The sequence below is a fragment of the Littorina saxatilis genome, linkage group LG4 (genome assembly GCF_037325665.1).
Source record: "Littorina saxatilis isolate snail1 linkage group LG4, US_GU_Lsax_2.0, whole genome shotgun sequence".
NCBI classification, from domain to species: domain Eukaryota; kingdom Metazoa; phylum Mollusca; class Gastropoda; order Littorinimorpha; family Littorinidae; genus Littorina; species Littorina saxatilis.
In genome coordinates, this window is record NC_090248.1 from 20,328,471 (window position 1) to 20,338,111 (window position 9,641).

A 9,641-nucleotide genomic window follows, 5' to 3' on the forward strand; every position below is an offset into this window, starting at 1 on the left:
TTTGAGTTTGAGTTCTGTGTGTTGTTCGTTAGGATGATTACGATGTGTCTGTTTGTGGGGGTGGTGGTGGCGGTTGTGGTGGTGGTAGTGGTGTTATTCTTCATCTAACTCTTCTTCTTTCTTTTTACTTAGCGTCGAATGGTGGGTGGTTTGTTTGTTTGTTTGTGGATTTTTCGTTTAACCCCTGTGGGTGTGTGCGTGCATGCGCGTTTTCTTTTCTGTGTGTGTGTGAGTGTGTGTGTGTGTGTGTGTGTGTGTGTGTGTGTGTGTGTGTGTGTGTGTGTGTGTGTGTACGTGCGTGTGTGGGGGGTGCGTGTATGTAGGTGTGTGTGTGTGTGTGTGTTTATCTCTGTGTGTATCTCTGTGTGTGCATGCCTGCGTGTGTGCATGTGTACCTCCGTGCATGCGTGCATCTCTCACAACTGTCTGTCTGTCTGGGTGGTAGGGGGCTTTAGATCCAGGTTTAAGGCTGTGTCTTTGTCGGGATATTAGTTGGTCTGTCTGTTTGTCAACGTACGTACTCTGTAGAAATGGATGGGTGGGTGGTCAAACCGTGCATAACCTGATTTCAGCTTGCTTGGTAGCTTGCCTGGCTGGATCGTTGCTTCGTTCTTAATTCGCCTCAAACTCCATCCCTTCCTTGTTCATTCTCTTTATTTGTCAAAGTTCCGTTGCTACACTTTACGGACCCAACGACATTTCCGGGAGTAATATCGATGCGAACTAGAAAATACAGTAGCGTGGCGTTTTCCGCACAGACCCCTCAGCCGAACGACGGATTAAGGTACGGTAAGGGCCTACTACATTTCACCTGGCCTCAGATCACCGGAAAACATGTTCAGAGATCACTGAGCTTACGAAATAATCCTGCTTCGATCGAGAGGCGAATCGAAAGTGTTGACGTTGATGATGTAAGGAAGGTTTTCTCTGCTAATGGGGAGGTCAAAATCGCTAGATCAACGCTAAAAGGATTTTGCGAAGTCCACGGCAATTGATTCCTGCTGTATTACTGTACCTCATAAGGTTAACAAGAAAACAAGTCGCGTAAGGCGAAAATACAACATTTAGTCAAGCTGTCGAACTCACAGAATGAAACTGAACGCAATGCAATTTTTCAGCAAGACCGTATAATAGTAGCATCGTCAGTCCACCGCTCGTGGCAAAGGCAGTGAAATTGACAAGAAGAGCGGGGTAGTAGTTGCGCTGAGAAGGATAGCACGCTTTTCTGTACCTCTCTTCGTTTTAACTTTCTGAGCGTGATTTTAATCCAAACATATCATATCTATATGTTTTTGGAATCAGGAACCGACAAGGAATAGGTTGAAAGTGTTTTTAAATTGATTTCGAAAATTTTATTTTGATCATAATTTTTATATTTTAAATTTTCAGAGCTTGTTTTTAATCCAAATATAACATATGTATATGTTTTGCGAATCAGATAATAATGAAGAATAAGATTAACGTAAATTTGGATCGTTTTATAAAAAAATCATTTTGTTTACAATTTTCAGATTTTTAATGACCAAAGTCATTAATTAAATTAAATCACCAAAAGAATAGATGCCTTCACCAAAAGAATTGTTTAGTTAGCAAAAGATATTCCAACAAAAAATCGGATGTTTCCACCCACAAAATAGATGCTTCTAGCAAAAAACTGATTGATTCTACCAAAAAAAGAAATGAGACTTGCAACAGAATTCTCAACAAAAAAACGAATTATTTCAACAACAAAATAGCTTCTGTCAGCAAAAAATATAAAGTTTAGTGTACTTTCAGTGACAAAATAGTGTCACTCCATATCAACATAATCATAATTGTACGTCCAAAGAAAGTTAAATGAAAATGATAAAATCAGTGTACAGAGCAGTCAAGATCAGTGTGTTCACTGCCTGATAAGCGCTGGTCTCGACAGCTTTGGGCGCCCGCGCTTTCGCTTCTGGCCGATTGGGATGGTCTTGGCCTGGGCAGGGGGGTTGGTCACCTCCAGACGAATCTCAATGCCCATGGAATGATGACACACGTAGCACTTGAGGAACTCCGGACAGTTGCAGAAAAACTGATTGTTTTCGTTGATCGTAATCTTCCACTCCGACATGTGGCATACTCCTCGAAGTCAGCCCAGGACGATGATTCAACCTTTTCTTCGGTCTCTCGGATGGCAGTCTTGAGCTCCTTTTTCAGGGTTGAAGATCCCACGAAGATCGTGTTCCCAGTCTTCAGCGACTCAGCTGTTGACGTTGCCCACTGAAACGCTGTTGTCCACATTTTCAGTGTGCGATGTGGTGCTTCGGCAATCTCGGTGTGCTCTGCGGTTGCATTTGGTGCTCGTTCCATAGACCAGTTCTTTACAATGTCATTCTCAACAACTCCGAGAAATCGTGACATTTCCAGCCTCTCTCTCAAAGTGTTTCACTGTGTTGGAGAATGACTATCCATTTTTTTTGTTGAACTATATTTTCTTTTGCCTGAAGTAGTCAATTTTTTGCCTGATTATATTTTCTTTTGCCTGAGTATATTTGCTTTTGCCAGTTTATTTTATTTTTTGTTCAGACAGCCATTCTTTTGGCGGATCAAATTTTGTTTTGGTACTTTAATTCTTTGTCACTCAAGCCATCTTTTCTTTTGGTGAAAGCATCTATTTTTTTGGTAGAACCATCTCTTCTTTTGGTTCATTAAACGGGTGCCATTTTTAAGCCACCAAGCTGAAATGCAATACCGAAGTCCGGCCTTCGTCAAAGATTGCTTGGCCAAAATTTCAATCAATTTGATTGAAAAATGAGGGTGTGACAGTGCCGCCTTAACTTTTACAAAAAGCCGGATATGACGTCATCGAAGGTATTTATCGAAAAAAAAAAGTCCGGGGATATCATTCCCAGGAACTCTCATGTAAAATTTCATAAATATCGGTCCAGTAGTTTGGTCTGAATCGCTCTACACACACACGTACACACGCACAGACACATACACACACACACACACACACACACACACACACACACACACACACACACACACACACACACACCCCGACCCTCGTCTCGATTCCCCCTCTATGTTAAAACATTTAGTCAAAACTTGACTAAATGTAAAAATCGGCTTTGGTATCATGACTCATGACGTCAGCTGTTACAGGGATGAAATCCTGTTTTGTTTCCATGAATGATGACATCAACAAAATGAAATCATGCTGTGTTAGCTTTCCGTCAAATCAAACAGATAAGCCTACTCGAATTTGCTAGACAGACATATTGCACGATACACTTTCGAGTAAGAAACTAAAATCCATTTACAGCGGAAATGTGCTCATTTGTTCAGCATTTTGACCTTTTTGGACTTAACAGGGTCAAATCTATCTGATTACCAAATTATTTAACAAACTTACAAAAACTGAACAGGTTCTGTTTCTCAAATACTTGTTATCTAATTCTTTGTGCACAATTTCTGTAATCCCCGTATTTTCTGAGCGCTCTCTCTCTCTCTCTCTCTCTCTCTCTCTCTCTCTCTCTCTCTCTCTCTCTCTCTCTCTCTCTCTCTCTCTCTCTCTCTCTCTCTCTCTCTCTCTTTTTTTTTAAATTTTATTTATTTGTTATATTCTGAACATGTTTTGTTGTACTATTCCTACATGTTCCATTGCTACTAGCTTGTACGCATAATTACCTGCATAGTATACATTTGATTTTATGAATAACCACATGTGTATGCTCTTCATGCATCATCTTCATCATCATCGTCATCTTCATCATCATCATCATCGTCATCATTATCATCACTTATTTAAGTTTTCCCACGTCCTTTTTTGGAGTTAACTTTAAAAAAAAAAAATTTATGTTATCATTGTGTTAGTGCGTCCCAAGGACAGATTGTAAGAAAGGGCGTAGCCTTAAATCTTACTCCTTGTAAAATAAAGTTCAATTCAATTCAATTCAATTTAATGCTGTTGTGGTTTTTTTTCACAAGAGCGTGTGTAGTAATGGTATTTTAACTGATTTTATGCATTATCCTTTGTGCTTTTTTCCCCAAGTTACAATTTGACTGCCCGCCCTTTTGTCCGTTTAGAAAAGTTGTGTGGACAAGTCCATTTTACACCCTATCACCTTGTCAAATCAAAAAGGGACAAACATTATGGGGGTAAATACCATGTTTTTTCTGTGTTGTTAGTCCTTTTTGATTTTCAAAGGAAAGTTTGCTTGGTAGAAACAGGTTCCCGTTTAACCACTTTGATCTCCTAAAATGTGTTCACGCCACGAATAGTAAAAATCGAAAAAGCAAGTTTGTGCGACTTCCTTCCACGGTTGAGTTCGCACTTTAGGAGATTCACCTCACTCCTGGTATATATATATAAATATATTCGAGTTGTACATCTAACCCAGATGGACCTTTACTTTGCTTCAGAAGAGAACCAGCGAATCATTAAAGAAGTTTGCATGATATATCATGTAATGTTACCTATGGTCAGGGTAAATCCAAAACCAAAGAGACTGCCAACCACGTTCCACAATTCAGAACAAGTCGCGTAAGGCGAAATTACTACATTTAGTCAAGCTGTGGAACTCACAGAATGAAACTGAACGTAGTCCGCCGCTAGTGCAAAAGGCAGTGAAAGTGACGAGCCTGTTTGGCGCGGTAGCGGTTGCGCTGTGCTTCATAGCACGCTTTACTGTACCTCTCTTCGTTTTAACTTTCTGAGCGTGTTTTTAATCCAAACATATCATATCTATATGTTTTTGGAATCAGGAACCGACAAGGAATAAGATGAAATAGTTTTTAAAACGATTTCGGAAATTTAATTTTAATCATAATTTTTATATTTTTAACTTTCAGAGCTTGTTTTTAATCCAAATATAACATATTTATATGTTTTTGGAATCAGAAAATGATGAAGAATAAGATGAACGTAAATTTGGATCGTTTTATAAAAAAAATTTTTTTTTACAATTTTCAGATTTTTAATGACCAAAGTCATTAATTAATTTTTAAGCCACCAAACTGAAATGCAATACCGAAATCCGGCCTTTGTCGAAGATTGCTTGGCCAAAATTTCAATCAATTTGATTGAAAAATGAGGGTGTGACAGTGCCGCCTCAACTTTTACAAAACGCCGGATATGACGTCATCAAAGACATTTATCGAAAAAACGAAAAAAAAAGTCCGGGGATATCATTCCCAGGAACGCTCATGTCAAATTTCATAAAGATCGGTCTAGTAGTTTAGTCTGAATCGCTCTACACACACAGACAGACACACACACATACACACATACACCACGACCCTCGTCTCGATTCCCCCTCTATGTTAAAACATTTAGTCAAAACTTGACTAAATGTAATAAAAAAAACAAGAAAGGTCAGTTGTTGGAACGTTTGTTATTGACAAAACAATACGTTACAGTCACAGATAGTGCCTCGCTTGTGTCTTCTCCCAAAGCGGCTGCACCTTTTGCGAGCTAAAACTTTTTGTGTTCAATTCGTATTTGTTTTTCTGTGTACTGAAAAGACCGCGGGGTCGAAATATCTTCTTTTTTTATGATGGTCAGGGTAGTCAGTGATACGGTTAAGCTAATCTGTCTGCCAAAGTAAGTATGTTGAATCCATTGTAATGTCTCTCTCTCTCTCTCTCTCTCTCTCTCTCTCTCTCTCTCTCTCTCTCTCTCTCTCTCTCTCTCTCTCTCTCTCTCTCTCTCCGTCTCTCTAGCTGTCTCCTTCTCTCTCTCAGTCTCTCTCTCTCTCTCTCTCTCTCTCTCTCTCTCTCTCTCTCTCTCTCTCTCTCTCTCTCTCTCTCTCTCTCTAGCGTTACTCTCTCTTGCACCTTCTCACCCTAAGTGACACTTTTAAAAAGCCATTGTATGTGACTTTGTTAATTAATGCTCACAGACTTTTTTCCGCGGTTCAAAGGGCAGTTTGGGAGTTTCACTTCTGATTTCGCTTCAGAAGAGAACTAGCATTTGAACATATCAGTTTAAATTCTATTGTGGAATTTTAGATAATGTCGGGGAGTAAGTGGTCCTGATCAGCTGATCTGTCCGCCAAACTGTGTTAGTGAATTCAATCCATCTTCTTTTCGTTCATTTACTTTGTATCCTTCGCTTTCTGTTGTTGTTGTTGTTGTTGTTGTTGTTGTTGTTGTTGTTGTTCTTGTTGTTGTTGTTGCTGTTGTTGTTGTTGTTGTTGTTTTCTATTCCTATCACTTGTTTTCTTGTTTAATTAAAAATTTTCTCAAGTTAGGGAGTACAGTCATGTAGCTTAAACCAGAAGAAAACAAGTCGCGTAAGGCGAAAATACAACATTTAGTCAAGTAGCTGTCGAACTCACAGAATGAAACTGAACGCAATGCAACGCAGCAAGACCGTATACTCGTAGCATCGTCAGTCCACCGCGCACGGCAAAGGCAGTGAAATTGACAAGAAGAGCGGGGTAGTACTTGCGCTGAGAAGGATAGCACGCTTTTCTGTACCTCTCTTCGTTTTAACTTTCTGAACGTGTTTTTAATCCAAACATATCATATCTATATGTTTTTTGAATCAGGAACCAACAAGGAATAAGAAGAAGGTGTTTTTAAATTGATTTGGACAATTTAATGTTGATAATAATTTTTATATTTTTAATTTTCAGAGCTTGTTTTTAATCAAAATATAACATATTTATATGTTTTTGGAATCAGAAAATGATACAGAATAAGATGTACGTAAATTTGGATCGTTTTATAAAAAAAATATATTGTTTCCAATTTTCCGATTTTTAATGACCAAACTCACTCATTAGTTTTCAAGCCACCAAGCTGAAATGCAATACAAAACCCCGGCCTTTGTCGAAGATTACTTGATCAAAATTTCAACCAATTTGGTTGAAAAATGAGAGCGTGACAGTGCCGCCTCAACTTTCACGAAAAGCCGGATATGACGTCATCAAAGACATTTATAAAAAAACCGAAAAAAACGTATGGGGATTTCATACCCAGGAACTCTCATGTCAAATTTCATAAAGATCGGTCCAGTAGTTTAGTCTGAATCGCTCTACACACACACACACAGACAGACAGACACACACACACACACACACACACATACACCACGACCCTCGTCTCGATTCCCCCCTCTACGTTAAAATATTTAGTCAAAACTTGACTAAATATAAAAACACAGACATTTGTTTTGTGTTTGTGTGCAGATCTGTACAACAGACACGACTCTGTGCCAAAGAAGTGCTTGATTAACGTTTCCAAACTGCACGTCTATACCCACGTTCCACGCCAAAACATTATAATCAAGTTTCAAAAGTCTGTCTTCATTTCACGTACCTAAATAACTGCCATTAGTAGTATTGCATGCACAAAATGTCCAATGTCGCACTTGTCGCTGCAGTCGTTCTTCTGTGCTTGGCGTGTTCTTATCATGGTGTCACAAGTACTACACTTGGCCTATTGCAAATGCAAGAAGGCCTCTCTGGGCTTGGGTTTAGCGCCAATTTAACTTTCCTCAGTCTTGGAAGGCATTTCTGACGTCAGCTGCGCACGTCATTGCATGATGTCATCCGCATGCCTGACCTTCACCTACAGCGCAGAGGGTACGAGAACGTGTCGAGGACATTCAACGATCATCACGTCAGCAACTCCTAGTTTTGCTCTACCTGGTTCTAAAGTATTTATTGAGGGTAAGAGTTGTACTTTTAAATATGCTTTTAAATGAACCTTTCTTTCCTTGAACGTGATAATGCATTCTATAGTTTCTTTCTCTATTTATTTTCATGGAATAGAAGCATCCCTTAGCCTATTCTTTGACACCTACCAAAAACAACAACCTTGCTATTTTCTGCTGCATTGTATGCTGAATTAATTCTGCGGGTTGAGACTGTGTTCAGTGGCGATTTGAAATCAACAACAATTTCTCATTCTTCTCAGGAAACAGAAAAGACTGTAGATGTTTGGTGAAAGTCCAAGTGGAATAGGTTTCTCTTATTTCATGTGTTACATGCTGAATTTGAATATCAAATGCGTTCTGTAAAGCGCCACGAGACTGCCGTTTGGTGGTGAAAAGCGCCATAGAAGAACGCGTTTGTCATCATCATAATTATTATTTCACGCTTAGTTTCAGCGTGGCATGGTAGAGACTGCAACAGCAACTCGGAGTGTTCTGTGGCGAATTCTGAATGCTTCGCTGGGCGCTGCCTGTGTACCCATGGATAGTTCTACTCTCAGGGCGGCAAAACCTGTTTGACAGGTAAGACACAAAATGTTACTTAATCCACCTGTAATGATTTGAAAGTAGTGCCCAATGCAGGTTACGTATTCAGAGGAAAGGACAATAAATTCCATATCCAGCATAGTCTATTATGCTCCCTTATGAATGGTGCTATGACGTCTCTACTGTTCGTGATGCCAAAACATTTTTAAGCCTACTATTTACTACAACTTGCTGGGTTTTTTTTTAGCAGAGAGTTATTTGTTCTTTTCATGACATGCAAACATTAAACATTTCTAGTGTGTGTCACTTTGAATGATTGAAATGTTGCGTTTTGGGTTCGGCTTTCGGGGATGTCTGTGTTTGCCTTTTCGCTGTGTATAAATAAAACCTCATAAAAATCAAACTATTTACTGCATGCAGTAGTAGAATTCGTTGCCTTTCTAGCACTATGGTTAAAAACTAAACGGCCTCAGTGCATAATATCTACACACGCAGGCTTCTGTATAGATTTTTTGAGACGAGCAGTGTATAACCACTCTCGACAGCTCAGCAAGTTGGTGCCTATTTCAGAGTGCGCGCCAGAGGATCTGCAGGACATGATGGTGGCGTATCCAGCCTACGACGTAGCAAACAGTGACCTCTACTCAGATTATGGGATGACCTTACAGCAATGCCTGGACATGTGTGTCACCCACACCTGGTGTCTGACCTATGAACACCTGTGGAGCACTCGATGCTACCTGAAGAACACCACTGCTCTCATCACGCCCGGTACAGTTGCATTCCCGATCTCTGGCGGCGCGCTGCACTGTCAACGTACTAGTGTGTAGTTTGTTTGTTTTTTGGGTTTTAATGTCCCTTCAGAAGATGCTAGCTGCTATTCGAGACCGAACTTGTGTGTAGACCTGTACCGTGTTGGCTTTCGGGTTCACTGAACTCTGATAAATACATGGCCAAAACCTGTCTAATACACCGAAAGCTGTCTAATACATTGCTCGCTGACTAATAATACATTGCTCTGTGATTAATGATACATTGCTCTGTGACTAATAATACATTGCTCTGTAATTAATGATACATTGCTCTGTAATTAATGATACATTGCTCTGTGACTAATGACACATTGCTCGCTGACGAGGCACAGTCCTTCTTGTGTGATTTATTCTAATCGCCATCTCCGATCTAGGTAGATTAGCTTGTATATATATGCAATGTAACCATCCCTCTACTTTAAGATAAATTCCAATAATCGACAGCCTGGATGCTCTCTGCGCAGAGTGGAAGATTTTGTGTATGAATTATTTTCTAAAAGGACAGTAGTAGCTATCTGAAAATGATATCAAAAAACAATCATCACGCTGCGCAAGCAGCAGTCCTAATCTTGATTTGTATTTAATACGTATGTGTTCATATCGAGTTATATCTTCTTCCTTGTAAAAGTTTGGACCGATCTGAGATGGCCGGC